Here is a 23,606-nt window from a genome sequence, read left to right as displayed (position 1 = left end):
TTGATAAGCTATGAATCATGACTGTGCAAGACAGAATTCAAAACAGCCTAGATAAAAACAAGCCCCCCCCCACACACACACACAAAAAACAGAATTTGGATTTGAGCTGCTACTACTGCAATCAATATCTTGTTTGCAGTTTGAGTCTAACCACATTCTGCACCTGCTCAGTCGCTCAGTCGTGCCTGACTTTTTGTGACCTATGATGGAGCGTAGCTCGCAGGCTCCTCTATCCATAGGATTTTCCCAGCAAGAATACTGGGGTGGGTTGCGATTTCCTCCTCCAGGGGATCTTCCCAATGCAGGGATTGGACCCACATCTCCTGCATCTCCTGCACAGTAGGCAGATTCTTTACTGCTGAGCCATGGGGAAGCCCCTAACCACATTAACTGCCCATTTAAAAAAGAAAATCAATGTCACTGGAGGAATGTAATAGAACTCATTTTCATAGCATAATATTTACAATGTCCAGTTGTAATCCAAAATTACTTGACAGTACAAAAATAAATAAACAAACCAGGAAATGCGATACATTCTCATTTGAGCCACAGTCAATAAGCCTGATTCTAAGATGCCTAGATGTTAGAATAACCAAGTCATGCTCTAAAAGCAGTCATTAGAACTATGCTCAATGAGGTAAAGGAAAATATGCCTAGCATGAGCTAAAGGATAGTAAATATCAGGAAGTGAAGTGAAGTGAAGTGAATTTGCTCAGTCGTTTCTGACTCTTTGCAACCCCATGGACTGCAGCCTACCAGGCTTCTCCATCCATGGGATTTTCCAGACAAGGGTACTGGAGTGGGGTGCCATTTCCTTCTCCAGGGGATCTTCCTGACCCAGGAATCGAACCCGGGTCTCCTGCACTGCAGGCAGATGCTTTACCCTCTGAGTCATTGGGAAAGTCCAGCAAAGGAGAACTTTCGGTGGTTTATCCACCCCCACCCCAGATGGGACTTGAACCCACAATCCCTGGCTTAGGAGGCCAGTGCCTTATCCATTAGGCCACTAAATATCAGGAAAGATATAGAAAATATATATAAAAAAGAAAAATTTGAGAACTGAAATATACACTGCCTATCATACAAAATTTAGTAGATGAATTTGATAACAAAACTAAGATGAGAGGAGAGGAGTCAATAAGCTTAAATAAAGTTTGATAGAAGCTTTCCAGTCTAAAAAACACAAAGAAAAAAAGTGAAAACAATAAAGTCCAAGGGCATTTGGGACTATATGAAGGGAGAGGGCTAACATATGAGTAACTGGATTCTAGGAGAGAGATGCGAAAGATAAAAGAGTAGAAAAAAAAAATGTGAAGAAACACTAGCTGAGAATTTCTCAAATTTGGTCAAAGACATAAATTTACAAATTCAAGAAGTTCAACAAATGTCCAGCCTGATGGATAATGATACTAATTTTTAAAAAATCTCTACACACATCATTGTCATACTGACAACCAAAAAGAAAGAAAAGATATTGAAAGCAACCAGAGAAAAATGACAGATTATATATACAGGGGAATAATAATCTGAATAATTGACAACTTCTCAACAGAAACAATAGAGATCAGAAAATCACAGAACAACATTTTAAAAGTTTGAAAGGTAAAAGCTGTCAAGGAAATATCCTATACCCAGCAAAAACATCCCTCAAGCATGAGATGAAGTGAAGTGTCAGTCACTCAATTATGTCTGATTCTTTTGGACCTCATGGACTACAGTCCACCAGGCTCCTCTAGCCATGGGAATCTCCAGGCAAGAATACTGGAGTGGGTTGCCATTCCCTTCTCCAGGGGATCTTCCCAACTCAGGGATCCAACCCGGGTGTCCCACATTGCAGGCAGATTCTTTACCATCTGAGTCACCAGGGAAGCTGGACGAGATGAAGTAAAGACATTAAACACACACACATGACTAAGAGAGTGTATCTCCATATCTGCACTTAAAAATGCTAAAGGAAATCCTTCAGGCTTAGGGAAACAAGAACAGATGAAAACTCGGATCTCTGGGAAGACTGAAGAACACTGGGGTAAAGGTAAACATGTAAATAGAAAAGACTATTTTTCCTCTTAATTTCTTTAAAATACATATTACATGCCAGTTTTATCTTGTCATAAACATAATACATTTTATAATTGTAAAGGACAAGAAGCATGGTTAAATGGACCTAGTAGGTGAAATGGTTTAATATTATCTCAAGCAAACAGTAAAAATTAAAGATGTATATCTTAATCCATTAGGCCACATACCAAAAAGTTCTGTAAAGAGGAACAACAAAAACCCAAAAGGCAAATTTAAAATAAAATTCTTTTAAAAATTCAAATGATGTAAAAGAAGGCAGAAAAGGAGAAACAGAAGGACAAAAAGCAGGGAGAATGAAAGAGAAAACATATAGAAAAGTGATAGGTTTAACTCAGTCATATCAATAATTACCTTAAATGTAAGTGTGCTAAACACCCTCTATCAAATTAAAATGCGAGAATGTACTTTTTAAAAAACTTCCAACTACACGCTCTCAATAAGAGATGCTGTTTAAATATCAATACGAACATGACTATAGATTTATTTTAGGTCAAGGTTAGCAAATCATTTTCAAAAGTTCCCAAAGTTCCCACCTGACTCTCCCTCAAAGTACTTCCTTCCTGACTGGATTAATGGTCTGTCCTGTAGTATTAATTACTATGCTCATTTTTATTAATCCCCATAACCACAGGCCAAAAGAATAAAAGCAGTTATCTAAGCAAACACATATTCAACAGTATCTCTAAAGCCCATGGAGCAAAAAGAAAAAAAAGAAAAAAATCCAAAATGCTCCCCTGGTGGCTCAGAGGGTCAAGAATCCACCTGCAGTGCAAGAGACCTGGGTTGGCTCCCTGGGTCAGAAAGATCCTCTGGAGAAGGGAATGGTAACCCTCTCCAGTGTTCTTGCCTGGAGAATTCCATGAACAGAGGACCCTGGCAGGCTACAGTCTTTGGAATCACAAAGAGTCAGACACAACTGAGCAACTAACACTACTACTATGGTCTGGTTTCTGACGATTTCTGGAATAAGGTGTGAAAACTATTGGAATACGCAGGAGAGGGTGGAATGTGTAGAAGCAATCAATCCTTCAACCAATCTTCCACTAACATTTAGTTCAACCAAGAAACTCCTTTAGAACTATTAAGGATGCTGTTATCCCTCACTTAAATCCACTTAACAGACACTGAAGGAAAACAATTCATACTCAAGTACTTAAAGGAATCTTCTGAAATTCTAAAATATGAAAGCTCCATGTGACCCTATAATATTTAACATCTTGCTTTGTCATTGTCAGCTCCCTTTTTCGTTTGCTTTTGATTTTTTAAAAAAATATACACATTTGGAAATGATAACTGTCTCTTAGCTAGTCAAGATTTATGATATATTTTATATTAGAAACTTTTCAAAATTCCTGTTTTGTTTTTTGCAATATAAGAATACATTTACCAAATAACATTTTAATTTCCATTGTTTTCTTAGAAATAATGCCAATGTCACCAACAATCATAACCACAGAAGCATGCTTTAAAACCTAAAAGTGAATCTTTAATATATCAAATGTGATAACATCCAAAAAGAAATAGAGAATTCTTATCCATGAAGGTAATTGTAAATCATCATCCACTACTTACTTGATGAAGCCACTTTTTTCAGAAAACTCCCAATTCCTTCAAATTCTATCAGTCTGGTTATCAAACACTGCCAAATATGTAATTATAGATACTTGTAGCAGTTTAACAAATAGAATAATAATTTATATTTCACAGCTTACATAGATGATTTCATACATCTATATCTATGTGTGTGCTAAGTTGCTTCAGTCGTGTCCGACTCTTTGCGACCCCATGGACTGTAGCCCACCAGGCTCCTCTGTCCATGGCGATTCTTCAGGCAAGAATACTGGAGTGGGTTGCCATGCCCTCTTCCATATTTACATCCATAGACAGATCTATGTAATATTCCTGATACTTATAGGACTGTATTTCCCCTGAGAAACTGGATAGGGTAAGGCTAACTAACATTCCACTCACGTCTCTCCTGTCATAGTGTTGCAGTAAAAATGGAAATGAGTGAATGGCCTTTCACACATACAAGCCAAACAGGCTTGCAAGAGTTAAACAATCTTGGTCATTCTTTAGCTGCTACTACTAACAAACACTTGTAGTTGGGCTTGTCCTTCACAAAGCTAATTACTCTCTGACTCCGTATAGATTATACCCCACACCTGGCATTCTTGTTCCCTTACAATCGCTTGGAGCATTCTGCATTTCAGAAAAAAAGGCCACGGGCCAATTATTTCAGGGAAACCAGACCCGGTTGCTGAGTTACCTCAGGCCAGCTGTAGTTGTTTTGAAACTTTGCAAAGAATGAAAATGCTAGACCTTCATGAGGTTATAAAACCTCTCTCTATTCCCAAGAGATGGGGCGCAGTACTTGAGCCTGTTATGTATTCCCCTTTGGCAGGCAAAGATAAAGCCATTTTTCTATTTCCTCCAAACTCTGTTTCCGTATTCTTTATTGGCACTGGTGGACAGGGGGCCAAGATTTTGGCAACAATAGTTACATATATGAGACTTTCTGGTGAAAGATGAGGAAGGATGGATCAAGAATCATTCCCAGGTTTTTTGATTTGGTATCTGAGTTAAAGGTTGGGGCATTCACTTAATATAAGAGAATCAAAGGTGGAAAAGTGAAGCATTTGAACTTGAACATATTGATTTTGATGTACAAATAAGTTGGTCTGTAGTTCAGATGAAAAAATTGCAATGGAGAGGAAGATTCAAGGTTCATCGGAGCACAAGTGACCATGGAAATCAGGAGCATGGACATGATCATTCGGGAGACTGTGGATTCAGAGGAGAGAATCAACGATGGAGCCCTGGGACAGGCCAACATCTAGGAGACAGACAGAGAATGAAAAAGGGACAGGGAAATGATTAAAGGAAATTTTTGCATATTGAGGTATTTAGGGAAGTCATTCTGGCTTATACACAAGTTAACCTGAATTTAATGCTAACTAAAACAGCCTGTCTCTGACACAGAGAACTCAAACAGGAGCTCTGTAACAAGCTAGAGGGGTGGGGTGGGGGGCGGAGATGGGAGGGAGGTTCAAGAGGGAGGGGGACACATGTATACCTACGGCTGATTCATGTTGATGTTTGGCCGAAACCAACACAGTTCTGTAAAGCAATTATCCTTCAATTAAAAAAAATTCAGAAAAAAATACATTGTCCATCTGCTTTAATTATGAAAGAAAAGGGAGCACTGACCAGAAGAATGTCCATGTTAAAAATAAAGATTAAATGCATTATTAAACGCCTCCATTCCTGGGATACCAGGGCTGATACTCGTTCAATAACAAGACTCCCTTTCCAGGTGCCAAGGTCATACTAACTCCCTGTGTAGGTGCTGATCTGTTGTTGTTGTTTTTTTTTTTTGAAACCTTAAAGGAATGTATCCCTGACTTGTTTAATGTTCTTTGTTTTGACAACATATTAAACTCTGCTGAAAACCATACTTCTCTGTACCTTTCTCCTGGCTTCTGCTGCTGGCCAGTGATCCTTGGCATTCCTTGGCTTGAGGCAGAATAACTCCAATCTCTGCCTCAGGAATCACATGGTGTTCCTCCTGGGTTTCTGTGTCCACATTTTCCTCTTCCTATAAGAATAAAAGGCATTGGGTTAATTCAGGCTCAACTTGATGAAATTTGAAAAATCTATATTTCCAAATGGGGTCATATTCTGAAATTCTGGGTGGACATGAATTTTTGGAGGACACTATTCAACCTAGTACATCATCCTAAGGGAATGATCACAGATTTACAGGTGCTACACTAACTAGTCTCTAGAAAGAGGAGTATATGCAAGGAATTAGAATGGTGCACAAAATAAGTGAATTTTATGTGGACACCTGTGGAAGGATGTCATCGAGAGGATGTCCCCTCTGGTTGACCCTCCAACCCCAGACAATCAGAGCCTCCTTATCCCCTCCCCTGTCCTTGGAATATATGTTCTGCTGGCTGTATCTGTACCAGGAGCCATTTTCAAGGATGCAACCTTGACAGAACAATGTGTTATTAAGATCATGGGGTCTGTACACAGGACTGAACCCCATTAAGGCTTCTATATAACTTTTAAGATTCTGGCAGGTGGGTGAGGAGATGTAGAGATTTATTCATCTCGCTACCGTGGGAGACAAGCCTCCTATGTAAGTTCCTTGCTTATTTAAACTGCCACCTACAAAATCAGTCCTGAATATTCATTGGAAGGACTGGGGCTGAAGTTGCAACTACAATACTTTGGCCACCTGATGTGAAGAACTGACTCATTTGAAAAGACCCTGATGCTGGTAAAGATGGAAGACAGGAGGAGAAGGGAACGGCAGAGGATAAGATGGTTGGATGGCCTCACTTACTCAATGGACATGAGTTTGAGCAAGCTCCGGGAGTTGGTGATGGACAGGGAAGCCTGTCATGCTGCAGTCCATGGGGTCACAAAGAGTCGGACACACTGAGCAACTGAACTGAACCAATCTGAATGGGTCTGCCTCTCCTTGACCTTTGTGTAAGGGGGCCAATTTAGAATTTCACCAGGGGAACTGGAGGGTCCTGAACCAACAGCAGGGAATATTTTGCAACTTAGTTTCTTTCAATTGTTAGAGGAACCCAAAGCAAGTTAAGACTCACTTTGCAGAAATTCATCACACTCAGTATTTTTTTTTTTTTTTCACACTATGAAAAAGTCAATCAGAAAGCCTTCCTCACCCTCAGGACCTGGTTTGACAGAGCTTCCATAGCCAGATGGCTAAACTAATGGACTCTTTAAAACCCGTAATGAGAGGTGTGGCAAAGTACCTTACATTTATTTAGACACGCGTACCTTTAACTTCATTATCATTAAATATTTACTGTATGCATCATGGTCTTCCTGGCAGCATCAGACACAACCTGTCTAAAAAGAACTCCTTCCCTGGGATGGCATTGGGAGGAGCTATTAAACATGGACAAACATAAAAGTATTTGGGCTTTAAACATAAAATCATTTGGACTGATTCTGACATTTTGAGCCATTCAGTCAATTCAAGAAGTGACTCTTAAGATACGATTCATGGGTGGTCCTTCTCCATTACTCCTAGTTCTCCCAATCACTGTGGTACTTTGCAGCACCTGAGTCTCATCAGTCTTAGTCGCCCAGAGCCAGGTCCCACGGATAAGACTTCAGAGCTGCAGGGCACCCCTTCCAACAGCCCAGCCCCACCAATCTCCCTCTGGGTCCAAGGCTGGCACCGCAGCAGCTATATTTAGATGGTTTCCATACCAGATCCCAGGTGGGTATGCCTTTAGCTAGTCTATCATATAGCTATGGTGGTGGTGCTTTAGTGGCTAAGTCTTGTCGAACTCTTGCAACCCCATGGACTGTGTAGCCTGCGAGGCTCCTCTGTCCGTGGGATTTCCCAGGAAAGAATACTAGAGTGGGTTGCCATTTCCTTCTCCAGGGGATCGTCCACACTCAGGGATGGAACCAGGCTCTTCTGCATTGCAGGCAGATTCTTTACCGACTGTACCACCAGGTAAGCCCCCATGTAACTATGAAGAGAGGGCAAATATGCATTTCAAGGGCCCTGTATTTTGAAATATGTATTTCAAAGATTAAATAGCATTATTAAGAGAAAAAGTAAGCCACGTTATAGCACACATAGCTCTTTGTGTAAGGCTATGGGACAGTTACTGCAAGGACAACTGTATCTGCCAGGGAGTTTCTAGGGAGGAACGCGAACCAGGATCCTAGAATTCAAATTTTATTGCTCTAAACCCCACACAGTCGGAAGTTTGCCTGGAGCGCTTGTCTGTGCCCAAAGAATCTCTGCCGGGAAGCCCAGGGGGTGTGCCTCCAGGCCGGGATAACAAGTGGCCCCGCGGGATCCCACCCGCTTCGCTCCGCTCTGCTCCCGCCCGGGTGGCCAGCCTGCGGGGGCCGGAGCTGCCGCCCGGGTGCCCGGCCCGCCGTTTTCGGTTTCCACTTTTCCTTCCCAGGCCTCGCCCACTTCCTTTCCCACCGGTCCCCGCCCGGTCGCCGAGGCCCGGGGTCCCACACCTCTGCAGGGTCCCATCCGCTCTCCCCCCGGGGGACCCAAAGGAAGAGAATTCCTGTGGGTCCCAGGAGTGCCAAGAGTGCGCAGCGAGACGGGAAATTGCAAAAGTCCTCGGCCCTCTGCCCTCCCCCGCGGCTTTCCCGTAATTCCCGCCCCTGGGCGCGCGCCCCGCAGCTGATTCATAGGCCAGGCGCGGGGTCGGCCCTGCACGTCCGCACCCGCGCTCTCCCGGGTCTCGCACCGCGGTTCGGCAGCCCAGCCGCCGACGACTCGGCCCGGCTCGCGGAGCCCTCGGCCCGCGGGGTGAGTACCCGACCGCGCGCCCCGCTCGCCTCCGCGCGCGCCGCCTCCCTCGGTGGATTCTCCGCCGGCCCTTGCCGTCTGGACGCGGCCCGGAGTTCAGCCCTCTGCTCTCCTGCTCGGTGCCCCGAGGCCTCGCGTTTGCTTGGGCTGGGGGGTTCGCTCTGCCCCGAGAAGGGGTTTCGAGGGGTCTTCGCCGGTGACCCGCGGTCGGGTGCGTAACTACTCATTCTTGCCAGAGCGCACGCCGTGCGTAACCACGACGGTGCCCACCCTGCGTTTACAGTCCCCATCCCACCGCGTCCTTCGCAAGGCAGTCGGGGGATATTTGTGGGATTAAAATTCCCATTTGACCCACTTTTGCCTCGTTCCCAGCACCCCAGAGTTACTTGGGTGTTAATTGCGGTCTCCAGCCGTCCCTCACGCTCCTTTAACGCCTACCTGACGGTCATACCTCTCTTGGTCGGCGACCTCTCTCCACCTCCCTCTACACCTGGAAGCGAGAGGCGCTCACACGCAGGTGCAGCCGATAAAGTTCTTGGGGATGCGGTGGTGTCTGGGGTAGACGCCAAGCGAATGGAAGGAGCACCAAGTTGGCCGGTTGGGCGATGGAAGCGTTGTATTTGTAACCGCGCCGCTTCTCACCCTTTTACAGACAGCCCTTTCCTAGGCAAAAAGCACGGAGGGGTTCAGCAACTTGTCCAAGACCATAGAGCTGGCTTCGGTGGCGGTGACGTCGCGGAGCACTGAAAGCCCTTTCTTGACAGTGTTTGGCCGGCTCGTGCCTCCATCCGTCCTGCCTGCCTGTCCTGTGGCTGGAGGCACAGTATTCAGTGCCACGGGGCAAGGGTGCCTGGTAACTGACAAGCTTGAAGGCTCTGAACAAGTTTATTCTCCAACTCAAGAGGGATCAATGTAGGCAGAGGCTCTGATAGAACTGAATGCCATGTATTTAATTTGAGCTAGAAGGAAAGAAGCTGTGGATCTTATTCTCAAGTCTAAACTGACTTTAGGACGTGGGTCAGGTTAACTTATGGCCTCAGCCTCTGTTTCCTCCTCTACGAAATAATAACCGTTCACACTAACTATGGATCAGGCACTAAGTACTGTACATACACGAGAATGATTTAAGCTTCACCACTGAGGTGGGTAACAGTTTTCCCATTCTGATTTTATCAGTGAGAAAACTGAGGCCCAGAGAAGTTAAGCAACTTGTCTGTGCTTTACACAGCTAGCAAGTGGCAGAGTCAGGATTTGGCTTTGGAGGCTGCCTGTAAGCACTGTCTGTGTCTCAAACTTTAGGACCCTTTGTGGAGTGCCCCCCGCCCGCCCCCCGCGTATGGTGCTTCATTATTGTAGCACTCTGTCCTCAGAGCGCTTTGCCTCTCTCCTGAGCTGCTTTAACCTGCACTTAGAGACCCTTGAATCTGAAGGGCACCAAATAGTCATAGTGGCCAGGGCTTTCCAGACTTAGCTGTGCCTCAGAATTATTCTTGGAGTCTTTAAAAGCACTGGACACCAGCCTGTTACCTACTCAGAATCTTCAAGGGCATGCTGAGTTTGGCGCCTCTGCTGATAGCTTTCAGTATTGTTAGAATGCCTCCAGTGGCAGGGAGCTCACCACCTAACATTTCATTGTTGGGTAGGGCTAACTCTCAGCTGTAACTTGCCTCCTTGCGGTACCTGTTCTGCCTCCTGTTGTCTCAGCAAATGCGTCTAAACCTTCTGTATCAACGGCCACCTTGAGAGGAAACGGCCGTCTTAGGTGTCCAGTGGGGACTGGAGCCACACCGGGGAGAATACTTACTTACATACTGGGTTTTTCCTTCCACCTCTTTAACCTGAGAGACTGGGGACACCCCCAGTGGTGCTCAGAGGTGTTCCAAAGTCTCTGTTGTTTTTTGTGGCCCATTTGTCCTGAAAAAGGAACCAAATCAGGAAAACGATCATGGTCTGAAAGAGGTGGTGCTGTGATTTGACAAGAGGAAAGAGTGTGTTCTCCTCGTGGGAATGCTGTAGGCTCGAGCAGAAGGAAAGCCAAGCAAGTGTCATCCTGCTCACTTTACAGGAACACTGAGCCCTAGCCCTGCTTTCTCTGGAGGAAGTCCTCTTTGACTGAAAAAAATATATGAAATGGGGAGATACAAGGCAGATAAGAACTTGTGAGAAATTCCCCTCCCTCCAAGCAGGATTCCTCATAGTTCTGTAGCGCAGATTTCTTTTATAAAAGCTGTGTCCTTGTGGTCACAACCTTCTATTTGTTTTCAGAAGCTATTTACTCTAGTTTATCTGTTTTATTTTTTATGTTTTAAAAATAATACAAATAATAAATGAATATATATATGACGTATAGGGGGGAAATGTAGAACGAACTTTGTCACTCCTATTCTCACTCAGAAGAGGGAAATTTCAGGTTCGTACCTATTATGCCAAGACTTTTTTTTGGTATACATTTGCAAATATATGTGTACGTGGTGGTTTAGTCGCTAAGTCGTGTGCGACTCGTGCGACTCTATGGACTGTAGCCCGCCAGCTCCTCTGTCCATGAGATTCTTCAGACAGGAATACTGGAGTGGGTTGCCATTTCCTTCTCCAATATTATGTTTTAATAAATGTAAATGAGGTCTTACTATCATCGTGCAGCTTACTTTTTCACCCCCAAGTCTTAGACCTCTATCATGTCTGTACCTCTTTTATTAATGGCTACATTCTAAAGTAATAATACTTACTCTTATTTTTCATTATGTTAGCTAGAGATATTTATTCATCCTTTCCCTTATTGATCGACATCAAAGTTAACTAAAATTATTCAGCATTAGCAACAGTGCTTCAGGGAAAATTGGGCATTCACTTTTGTGCTTAAGCCTGAGTGTAATATCCTAGGAGAGAGATTTGTGGATCAAACAGTTTATCCATTTTTCACTTTGATAGATAAAACTCTTCATATTGCACAGCTGACCCACCCGAGGTGCTATTAATAATTTAAACTCAGCACATGAGAATTTGTTTTCCTCATCCTTCCTAACACTGGGTATTATCTTTTTTTATCTAAAATTTCAAATCTGGTGAATGAGTGAAACTCAGTAAGACATTTTAATTTACATTTTGCTGAATACTGCTGCAGAAAGCAATGGCACCCCACTCCAGTACTCTTGCCTGGAAAATCCCATGGACAGAGGAGCCTAGTAGGCTGCAGTCCATGGGGTCGCACAGAGTCGGACACGACTGAGCGACTTCCCTTTCACTTTTCACTTTTATGCATTGGAGAAGGAAATGGCAACCCACTCCAGTGTTCTTGCCTGGAGACTCCCAGGGACGGGGGAGCCTGGTGGGCTGCCATCTATGGGGTCGCACAGAGTCGGACACGACTGAAACGACTTAGCAGCAGCAGTAACAGCTGCAGTTTAATATCTCTAAATATTTATGGATTGTGTGTTTCTTATGTGAATCACCTGTGCATGTCCTTTGCTCACTGTTCTATAGGGTTGTTTTATCTTATGTCTGTTTACTGCAGAAGCTCTACAGGTATTCAGTTTCTTAATCTGTTGTCTCTTATGGATGATGCAAATATTTCTTCTAGTGTAAGCTCCTTTTCCCAAATTTTTCTATTGTGGTAAAACACATAATATAAAATTTACCATTTTAACTGTTTTTAAGCACACAGGCCTGTGTTATTAAGGACATGCCTATTGTTGTGCAAGCATATTACCACCATCCATCTCCCGAACTCTTCATCTTGCAAAACTGAAATGCTGTACCCATTAAATGATAACTCCCCACTCTCTCCCTAGCCCCTCACAACCATAATTCTGCTTTCTGTCTCTGAATACTCCAGTTCAGTCGCTCAGTTGTGTCCGACTCTTTGCGACCCCATGAGTTGCAGCACGCCAGGCCTCCCTGTCCATCACCAACTCCCGGAGTTCACTCAGACTCACGTCCATTGAGTCGGTGATACCATCCAGCCATCTCATCCTCTGTCGTCCCCTTCTCCTCCTGCCCCCAATACCTCCCCCATCAGAGTCTTTTCCAATGAGCCAACTCTTCGCATGAGGTGGCTAAAGTACTGGAGTTTCAACCTCAGCATCATTCCTTCCAAAGAACACCCAGGACTGATCTCCTTCAGAATGGACTGGTTGGATCTCCTTGCAGTCCAAGGGACTTTCAAGAGTCTTCTCCAACACCACAGTTCAAAAACATCAATTCTTCAGCGCTCAGCCTTCTTCATGGTCCAACTCTCACACCCATACATGACCACTGGAAAAACCATAGCCTTGACTAGACGGACCTTTGTTGGCAAAGTAATGTCTCTGCTTTTGAATATGCTATCTAGGTTGGTCATAACTTTCCTTCCAAGGAGTAAGCATCTCTTAATTTCATGGCTGCAATCACCATCTGCAGTGATTTTGGAGCCCCCCAAAATAAAGTCTGACACTGTTTCCATTGTTTCCCCATCTATTTCCCATGAAGTGATGGGACCAGATGCCATGATCTTCGTTTTCTGAATGTTGAGCCTTAAGCCAACTTTTTCACTCTCCTCTTTCACTTTCATCAAGAGGCTCTTTAGTTTCTCATCACTTTCTGCCATAAGGGTGGTGTCATCTGCATATCTGAGGTTATTGATATTTCTCCCAGCAATCTTGATTCCAGCTTGTGCTTCTTCCAGCCCAGCGTTTCTCATGATGTACTCTGCATATAAGTTAAATAAGCAGGGTGACAATATTCAGCCTTGACATACTCCTTTTCCTATTTGGAACCAGTCTGTTGTTCCATGTCCAGTTCTAACTGTTGCTTCCTGACCTGCATATAGGTTTCTCAAGAGGCAGGTCAGGTGGTCTGGTATTCCCATCTCTTTCAGAATTTTCTACAGTTTATCGTGATCCACACAGTCAAAGGCTTTGGTGTAGTCAATAAAGGAGAAATAGATATTTTTCTGGAACTCTCTTGCTTTTTTGATGATCCAGAGGGCGTTGGCAATTTGATCTCTGGTTCCTCTGCCTTTTGTAAAACCAGCTTGAACATCTGGATGTTCACGGTTCACGTACTGCTGAAGCCTGGCTTGGAGAATTTTGAGCATTACTTTACTAGTGTGTGAGATAAGTGCAATTGTGCGGTAGTTTGAGCATTCTTTGGCATTGGAATGAAAACTGACCTTTTCCAGTCTTGTGGCCACTGCTGAGTTTTCCAAATTTGCTGGCATATTGAGTGCAGCACTTTCACAGCATCATCTTTCAGGATTTGAAATAGCTCAACTGGAATTCCATCACCTCCACTAGCTTTGTTTGTAGTGATGCTTTCTAAGGCCCACTTGACTTCACATTCCAGGATGTCTGGCTCTAGGTCAGTGATCACACCATTGTGATTATCTGGGTCGTGAAGATCTTTTTTGTACAGTTCTGTGTATTCTTGTTACCTCTTCTTAATATCTTCTTCTTCTGTTGGGTCCATACCATTTCTGTCCTTTGTTGAGCCCATCTTTGCATGAAATGTTCCCTTGGTATCTCTAATTTTCTTGAAGAGATCTCTAGTCTTTCCCATTCTGTTGTTTTCCTCTATTTTTTGCATTGATCGCTGAGGAAGGCTTTCTTATCTCTTCTTGCTATTCTTTGGAACTCTGCATTCAGATGCTCATATCTTTCCATTTCTCCTCTGCTTTTTGCTTCTCTTCTTTTCACAGCTATTTGTAAGGCCCCCCCAGACAGACATTTTGCTTTTTTGCATTTCTTTTCCATGGGGATGGTCTTGATCCCTGTCTCCTATACAGTGTCACAAACCTCATTCCATAGTTCATTAGGCACTCTATCTGTCAGATCTAGTCCCTTAAATCTATTTCTCACTTCCACTGTATAATCCTAAGGGATTTGATTTAGGTCATACCTGAATGGTCTAGTGGTTTTCCCTACTTTCTTCAATTTAAGTCTGAATTTGGCAATAAGGAGTTCATGATCTGAGCCACAGTCAGCTCCCAGTCTTGTTTTTGCCCACTGAATAGAGCTTCTCCATCTTTGGCTGCAAAGAATATAATCAATCTGATTTCCGTGTTGACCATATGGTGATGTCCATGTGTAGAGTCTTCTCTTTTGTTGTTGGACGAGGGTGTTTGCTATGACCAGCGCATTCTCGTGGCAAAACTCTCAGCCTTTGCTCTGCTTCATTCTGTATTCCAAGGCCAAATTTGCCTGTTACTCCAGGTGTTTCTTGACTTCCTACTTTTGCATTCCAGTCCCCTATAAGGAAAAGGACATCTTTTTTGGGTGTTAGTTCTAAAAGGTCTTGTAGGTCTTCATAGAACTGTTCAACTTCAGCTTCTTCAGCATTACGGGTTGGGGCATAGACTTGGATTACTGTGATATTGAATGGTTTGCCTTGGAAACGAACGGAGATCATTCTGTTGTTTTTGAGATTGCATCCAAGTACTGCATTTTGGACTCTTTTGTTGACCATGATGGCTACTCCATTTCTTCTGAGGGATTCTTGCCCACAGTAGTAGATATAATGGTCATCTGAGTTAAATTCACCCATTCCAGTCCATTTCAGTTAGTCCATGAATACTCCAGGTACCTCATAGAAATGGAAGAGTCTTTGCAGTTTTGTAACTGGCTTATTTCACTTGGAAAAATGTCCTCAAGTCTCATCCCTGTTGTAGAATGTATCAGAATTTCCTTCTTTTTTAAGGCTGAATAATGTTCTGTTGTTTGTATATACCACATTTTGCTTATTCACAATGCTTTTATTTTTAAATATCTTTTGCTGCACAGAAGTTTTATTTATTTATTTTTAAATGTGTTTATTTTATTTTTGTCCGTGCTGGGTCTGCGTTGCTGCGTGGGCTTTCTCTAGCTGTGGTGAGTGGGGGCTATTCTTCTTGTGGTGTGCAGGCTCTTCACGGTGGTGGCTTCTCTTCTCGCAGAGCACGGGCTTCAGTGGTTGCAGCTCGTGGGCTCTGGAACACAGGCTCAGTAGTTGTGATACCTGAGCTTAATTGCTTCGTTGCATGTGGGTTCTTTCCAGACCAGGAATGGAACCAGTGTCCCCTGCATTAGCACGTGGACTCCCATCCACTGTACCACTAGGAAAGTCCTGCATGAAGTTTTAGATGTTTGTGTAATCGGCTGCAATCTAATCACTTACGTGCTTTGTCTAGGTTAGAAAGACCTTCTTCACCTGAAAATTATTTCTAAGCTTTTATTTTTTTCTAATACTTTTATTACTTTGGTTTTACATTTACCTTTTCAAAATACCAGATTTTTGTATAAGATGAAAGGTAAAATGTCACAACTTTTTTCTTAAGTTTTAAGCATTTGATCATTGAGGCTCTGAGTGCTCACTTCTGTCTGATTCTTTCACAGTCCCTCAGACTGTAGTGTGCCAGGCTTCTCTGTCCGTGGAATTTTCCAGGCAAGAATACTGGAGTGGGTTGCCATTCCTTCTCCAGGGGATCTTCCAGACCCAGGGATTGAACCCACATTTCTTGCATCCCCTGCATTGACAAGTGGATTGTTTACTGTTATACCACCTGGCCTGGGAAGATATAGTTGATTCATATGGTATATTTATAATCATACTACTTTTTTCCAACTCATTTGAATTCTATTATTTACAGCAAAATAAATTCCTGTTTATATAAGGACTTGTTTGAGGATTCTATCTTATTTCATTGATCTATTTTTGTCTCTTCTTCTGCCAGTTTCACTCATATCCCTGCATCACTTCTGCTATAACTTCAGTTCAGTTCAGTTGCTCAGTTGTTATGGACTGCAGCACGCCAGGCTTCCCTGTTCATCACCAGCTCCTGGAGCTTGATCAAACTCATGTCCATAGAGTCCGTGATAGCATCCAGCCATCTCATCCTCTATCATCCCTTTCTCCTCCTGCCTTCAATCTCTCCCAGCATGAGAGTCTTTTCCAATGAGTCAGTTCTTCGCATCAGGTGGCCAAAGTATTGGAGCTTCAGCTTCAGCATCAGTCCTTCCAATGAATATTCAGGACTGATTTCTTTTAGAATTGACAGATTTGATCTCCTTGCAGTCCAAGGGACTCTCAAGAGTCTTCTCCAACACCACAGTTCAAAAGCATCAATTCTTCGGCGCTCAGCTTTCTTTATAATCCAACTCTCAGATCCATACATGACTACTGGAAAAACCATAGCTTTGACTAGATGGACCTTTGTTGGGAAAGTAATGTCTCTGCTTTTTAATATGCTTTTAAATATGTCATAGCTTTTCTTCCAAGGAGCAAGCGTCTTTTAATTTCGTGGCTGCAGTCATCATCTGCAGTGATTTTGGAGCCCAAGAAAAGAAAGTTTGTCACTGTTTCCATTGTTTCCCCATCTATTTGCCATGAAGTGATGGGACCAGATGCCATGATCTTAGTTTTTGAATGTTGAGTTTTAAGCCAACTTTTTCACTCTCCTCTTTCACTTTCATCAAGAGGCTCTTTAGTTCCTCTTCGATTTCTGCCATTATGGTGGTGTTATCTGCATATCTGAGGTTATTGATATTTCTCCTGGCAATCTTGATTCCAGCTTGTGCTTCATCCAGCCTGGAATTTCACATGATGTACTTTGCATATAAATTAAATAAGCAAGGTGACAGTATACAGGCTGGATGTACTCCTTTCCCAATTTTAAACCAGTCCATTTTTCTATGTCCAGTTCTAACTGTTGCTTCTCGACCTGCATAAAGGTTTCTCAGGAGGCAGGTAAGGTGGTCTGGTATTCCCGTCTCTTTAAGAATTTTCCAGAATTTGTTGTGAAGTCAAAGGCTTTAACATGGTCAAGGAAGCAGAAGTAGATGTTTTTCTGGAACTCTTTTGCTTTTCCTATGATCCAACGGATGTTGGCAATTTGATTTATGGTTCCTCTGCCTTTTCTAAATCCAGCTTGTACATCTGAAAGTTCTTGGTTCATGTACTGTGGAAGCCTAACTGGAAGGATTTTGAACATGATCTTGCTAGCATGTGGAATGAGCACAATTTTATGGTAGTTTGAACATTCTTTGGGATTGCACTTCTTTGAGATTGGAATGTAAACTAACCTTTTCCAGTCCTGTGGCCCCTACTGAGTTTTCCAAATTTGCTGGCATATTGAGTACAACACTTTCACAGCATCATCTTTTAGGATTTGAAATAGCTCAGCTCGAGTTCTGTCATTTCCACTAGCTTTGTTCATAATAATGCTTCCTAAGACCCGCTTGGCTTCATACTCGTGATGTCTGGCTCTCGGTGAATGACCACACCAGCATGGTTATCCAGGTCACTAAGACTTTTTTTGCATAGTTCTTCTGTGTATTCTTGCACGTCTTTTTAATCTCTTGTGCTTCTGTTAGGTCCGCCTACTGTTTCTGTCCTTTATTGTGCCCATCTTTGCATGAAGTGTTCCCTTGGTATCTGTAATTTTCTTGAAGAGATCTCTAGTCTTTCCCATTCTATTGTTTTCCTCTTATTTCTTTGCCTTTTTCACTTAAGAAGGCTTTATCTCCCCTTGCTATTTTCTGGAACTTTGCATTCAGATGTGTTTATCTTTCCCTTTCTCCTTTGCCTTTCACTTCTCCTTTTCTCAGCTGTTTGTTAGGCCTCCTCAGACAATCATTTTGCCTTCTTGCATTTCTTTTTCTTGGGGATGGCTTTGGTCATTGCCTCAGTGAGTAGCAAGCAGTGCTTACTTTTTCAAACTCTTACCAATGCTAGGTATTAAGTCTTTTAAGTCAGCTTTGCCAATTGGATACCACACAGACGCACACACAGATATAAACAATTGCAGCTTTAATTTGCATGTATTTAATTATTAGTGACAGTGTCTAGTTTTCCTTTTTTATTTTTGGTTATTAATATTTCTTTCTCTTTTATAAATTACATAATCATGTCATTTATCAGTTTTTCTTTGGAGTTTCTTATCTTTTTCTTATTGATTTCTAAGAGCTGTATATGTATTAGGGACATAACCCTGTGACATGAATATTTAAACTATTGTTCCCAGTTCGGTTTTAGACCTATTATATGTCTAAAATATTTTCAGTGTTCATTTGATTGTTATAGCAGTCTTTACTTTTGCTCCTGGTTTCACATCATGCTTGGCAGATTGTACAAATATTCACCTATGTATTAGTCAAGTAATTGTTTCTTCCATTTTTGCTGAGATAATTAAATAAAACACTTTATAAGTGTAGAGTACATGATAATGATTTTACTTACATGCATCATGAAATGTTTATCACAGTAAGTTCAGTGAACATCCATTATCTCATATAGATAAAAAATTAAATAGAAAAAATTTTTCCTTGTGATGAAAACTCTTAGGATTTTCCTCTTTTAACAATTCTCATGTATAACATGAAACACTGTTAATGATCTTTATCATGCTTGTATTTATTTATCTTATACATAAATACATCCCATGTATTTATTTATCTTATAACTGGAAGTTTATACCTTTTGACTGCATTATCCAACTCTCCCTACCCTTACCTTCTGCCTCTGATAATCACAAATCTGATTTTTTTTTTCATAATAGTTTATTTGTGAGGTGTAATCAGCGTTCAACACTGTGCTAGTTCCTGGTATGCAACATGGTTATTCAGTATTTCAGTACATTTCTAAATGATCACCATGATTAAGCCTAGTCATCTGTCACCAAAGATATTACATTGCTATTGACTATATTCACCGCACTGTCCATTTCATGTCTGTGGCTCATTTATTTTGTAACAGGAAGCTTATGCGTCTGAATTTCCCTCATCCATTTCCCTCCTTTTCTCCCCGCTTCCCTCTGGCGACCACCTGTTTGTTTTCTGTATCTATGACTTTGTTTCTGCTTATAAATTACCTATGTTCATTTTTTAGATTCCGCATACAAGTAAAATCATATAGTATTTGTCTTTCTCTGACTTGTTTCACTTATAATAATCTGTAGCTCCATTCATGTTATTGCAAATTCCAAGATTTAATTCTTTTCTATGGCTGAGTAATATTCCATTGTGTATATGTGCCACATCTCATTTATCCATTTATCTATTGATGAGCGTTTAGGTTGCTTCCATAGCTTGACTATTATAAATAATGCTGCAATGAACTAGGGGTACATACATCTTTTCAAATTAGTATTGTTTCCTTCAGATAAATACTCAGAAAAGAATTTGCTTCTTCATAGCAAGCTTCCCTGATAGCTCAGATGGTAAAGAGTCTGCCTGCAATGCAGGGGACCCAGGTTTGATCCCTGGGTGAGGAAGATCCCCTGGAGAAGGGCATGGAAACCCACTCCATTATTCTTGCCTGGAGAATCCCATGGACAGAGGAGCCTGGTGGGCTACAGTCCATGAGGTTGCAAAAGCTTGGACAAGGCTGAGCGACTAACACTTTCACTTTCATGGCAGTTCTAATTTTTAATTTTTAGACTAACCGCCAAGCTCTTTTCCATGGTGGCTGCACCAATTTACATTCCCATCAACAATTCAAGAGGATATGTATACTTATGACTGATTCACTTGACTGTTGGGCAGGTATACACATGTATACCTGTGGCGGATTCATTTTGATATTTGGCAAAACTAATACAGTTATGTAAAGTTTAAAAATAAAATAAAATTAAAAAAAAAATAAAGAAGGAAAAAAAAAAAAGAAACCAATACAACATTGTAATCAAGTATCCTCCAATTAAAGCTAAAATTTAAAAAAATGCAGAAGATTTCCTTTTCTCCACATTCTCATCAGCATTTGCATTCTTACAGTTATGAGGTGATATCTCCTTGTAATTTTGATTTGTATTTCACTGATGTTTAGTGATGTTGATCATCTTTTTCTGTGACTCTTGGCCATCTGTATGTCTTCTTTGGAAAAATGTCTACTCAGGCTCTCCACCCATTTTTTAATTGTGTGGTTTTTTTTTTTTTTTCATGTTGAATTGTATGGGTTCTCTGTTTATTCTAGTAAATTTAATGGTCTTGCATTTTTATCTTTGTTCATCTGGATTTTATTTTGTTGAAGGAAATGAAGCTATACCAATAATGATCAAACTAACATTAATTGGGCTTACTATGTGTATGATCTCATAATCTCATTTGATCTTCATGGCAATCCTATGAGGTAGGTTATTTAATCTTATTTCACAGAAAAGAAAATGAATGCCCAGGTGGTTTAAGTAACTTGCCCATCGTCATACAGTTAGTAAGTGCCAAAAGGGGGATTGACTATAAGTAGTCTTATGTCAGAGTACCTGTATGTAACTATTACAGCTTCCTTTTCCCACACGTGTTTGGATTAGTACCATTTGGGGGAATAATGTATTTTTTTCAAATGAAGTATCGCCTTTGGCATTTACCAAATGCTTGCATATTCTTTGGGTCCAGGTTTTGCAGTTCTTTGACTTCACATACAACAGAGACTCACCTTTACTCCCAGCTGGAATCACAACTAAATGTTGCTTTAAAAAAGCAAATGAGCAGTGTGTGAGTCAGTTGAGCCTCATAACTGAGGACTGATCTTACACAACTGGTAGAAACACTTAGCTGGATAGGTTTAGAGAGCAAGGGAGAAGTGCTTGAACCCTGGGCATACCTCTGGAGGAGGAAGGGATGGTGAAATTGGAGTGAAATTACCCTGTGGGTTACCAGTGTAACAGTGGAGGCCCTTTCAAAGGCAGAGTGTTACTCGCTCAGTCGTGTCCGACTCTTTACAACCCCACGGACTTTAGTCCTCCAGGCTCCTCTATTCATGGGATTCTCCAGGCAAGAATACTGGAGTGGGTTGCCATTCCCTTCTCCAGGGGATCTTCCTGACCCAGGGATCAAACCCAGGTCTCCTGCACTACAGGCAGATTCTATACCTTCTGAGCTACCAGGGAAGTCCATTCAAAGGCAGGGCTCTTTAAAAAACTATAAGAAGAATGAGACCTGGAAAATGTGGGGATTCTCTAAGAAGTGAGCAACTGTTTGTACTGCCACGTAGAACTCTTCCATAAGATACACACCCTGGGCACATATCGTGTTTCAACAACTTCTTTCTTTAAAATAGTATTTGCATATAACATCATTAGGGCACTGAGCCAGTTTTGAAGAGGTTGGCAACACACCCATGTTCTTGGGAAGCAAGTGACTGATTAAACTGCTTCTCATGGGGATTATTTGCAGTGGGGAAACTTCCCAGGAATAAATATTTCAGTAATGACTGAACAAGAAGCGCTGACGAAGAGGGACAGATTTTTCAAAATCCGTGCTTTTACTACACATGTAGTATTTATACCGAGGGATGCTCAAAGGCCATCTTCTTTTTGCAAAGAGACAAGATTTGAATGAGAAGTTCTACAAAAAAAAGTGGGTGATTTTTTTTTTCTTTCCTCCCATTTTCCCCCCAGAGAAAGAATGTCAGTGAAAGACATGTATGAATTAGGCAACATTTGACAACAGAAAATGTAGACAGGCCTGAAAAGGAATCTATTTTAATTAAAATTTAATGCAAAGAAGAAATAATGCAAGAAAATTGGTACAAGTTTTTACTCATTAAATGGATATTGACTGGGTAGCAACTATATTCTGGAACTGTGATAGACAGTGGGGAATAAGATCCAAGCCTGTCCTCAGGCACTCATAGTCTGGGTGGGAATAATGGAGATCTGAAAAATAGAAATAAAAGATTTGGTCTATATCCATTAATCCTATGGTCCTAATGACAGTTACAAAATATATACTACAAACTTATCTACGTAAACTAGATAAGCAACAAGGAATTACTGTGTAGCACAGAGAACTATATTCAGTATCTTATAATAACCTATAATGGAAAATAATCTGACTATATATATGTGTGTGTGTAGCCAAATTGCCTGCTATATACCTGAAACTAACACAATATTGTAACTCAACTATACTTCAATTTTAAAACACTAGGATTTTTTTTTTTTAAAGAGAAATAACATATTGCCGATGGGGAGGGGAAGGGACAGTTAGGGAGCTGGGGATGGACATGTATACACTGCTACATTTAAAATGGATAACCAACAAGGACCTACCATAATAGCACAGGAAACTGCTCAACGTTAGGTGGCAGCCTGGATAGGAGGGGAGTTTAAGGGAGAATGGATACACGTACGTGTATGGCTGAGTCCCTTCCCTGTTCACCTGAAACTGTCAAAACAGTGTTGATTGCCTATACCCCAATACAAAATTTAAAAGGTTTTAAAAAGAGAGAACAGATTTGAGTAAGAACAAAGGCATGCAGTTGAGGCAGAAAAGTATTTTTCCTGTGTGAATTCTGCTACCTCGTACTTCCCAGACTTTCTTTTCTCATTGCAAACTGGATGCAGCCTTGCTTCTCCCTCACAGTTGTAGAGAGAGAAAGCCTGTTGAATGAATGGGAGGACTGGGGAATTAAGCAGAGCTTTGGAGGAAAAACCAAGCCCTGAGTGCCCATCGGGGGAACGTGCCAAGCGGCCGGCTGATGCCGGACACACCAGCCCTCATCCTTGAGTTGATGTAGGAGAGCCTAGCCTGGTCCCAGGTTTTTGTTTTGATCTGGTCACGGGGCACGGTACACAGTGTGAAGTGCCCCAGAACTACATGCTCGGACCTCTTTCTCTTTTCTGTCTATTCTCCTCTTGGAGATCATCCAGTTCTGTGGCTTTATACGTGTGCACTGAAAACCCCTGGGTTTGTCCCCTGAGCCAGGACCCCTTCCATGGACTGCACACTGTGTAGCTAGCTGGCTACTTGACATCTCATTTGAATATCAAGTAAGCATCTGAAGTTAAGATGTCACACATTCAGTCCCTGATACAGCCCACTGAATCATTCTTCTGCTTCTCCGTTAGTGGTGATTCCATTTTCCAGGCACACAGTCCAGAATTCTGAGAGCCATCCGTGATGTCTCAGTTTGTGACCACCCCACACGTTCTGCCAGCTCTGTCTGTAAAATCTCTCCCGAATTTCATCACCCTTCCCACCGCCGCTGCCGTCCCTGCACCGCCGGGGTCTAAGCCAATATCTGTCTCCCATGGACCACGGCCTGAGCTCGCTCCTGCCACTCTTGCCCTGTTCAGTCTCTTCTCATTCAGAGTCCTTCCTGTGCAAGACCACGTTATTCCTTTGTTTAAAAGTCACCAGCAGCTCCCATCTCACTCCGAGTAGAAGCCAAAGTTTGTAAAGTGTCTTCCCTGCCTGCTCTCCCTTTCTGTGTGCTGTCTCATTTCTCCTGTCAGTCACCTCCTTGCCCC

At 42.1% G+C, this 23,606-nt stretch overlaps 1 protein-coding gene and 1 long non-coding RNA gene across 16 annotated transcripts in view; one reads left to right on the top strand and one right to left on the bottom strand.

The window, feature by feature from the left end:
• The window catches only part of LOC102395220, a 112,128-nt gene extending 103,060 nt beyond the window's left edge, over positions 1-9,068 (bottom strand). For 2 of the 5 annotated variants that reach the window (XR_006546667.2, XR_006546668.2), the window contains exons 1-2: positions 8,852-9,068; positions 5,548-5,677 (exon numbers count right to left, since the gene is read on the bottom strand). This is a non-coding gene — a long non-coding RNA (uncharacterized LOC102395220). Of the gene's footprint in view, positions 1-4,518; positions 4,916-5,547; positions 5,678-6,897; positions 7,509-8,851 lie in introns of those variants that run through there. The other 3 variants (XR_003104962.3, XR_327993.4, XR_006546666.2) reach the window with 3 other exon arrangements.
• Positions 7,570-23,606, top strand: part of OSMR (oncostatin M receptor) — a 95,259-nt gene continuing 79,222 nt past the window's right edge. For 3 of the 11 annotated variants that reach the window (XM_044932605.2, XM_044932600.2, XM_006063506.4), the window contains exon 1: positions 8,083-8,413. The gene's annotated coding sequence lies outside the window, so the exon portion shown is untranslated. Of the gene's footprint in view, positions 7,589-8,078; positions 8,414-8,469; positions 8,625-23,606 lie in introns of those variants that run through there. The other 8 variants (XM_044932607.2, XM_044932604.2, XM_044932602.2 and 5 more) reach the window with 7 other exon arrangements.

Source organism: Bubalus bubalis, chromosome 19 (genome assembly GCF_019923935.1).
Source record: "Bubalus bubalis isolate 160015118507 breed Murrah chromosome 19, NDDB_SH_1, whole genome shotgun sequence".
In the NCBI taxonomy this organism is placed as follows: domain Eukaryota; kingdom Metazoa; phylum Chordata; class Mammalia; order Artiodactyla; family Bovidae; genus Bubalus; species Bubalus bubalis.
This window is presented reverse-complemented; position numbering and strand designations above follow the sequence as displayed.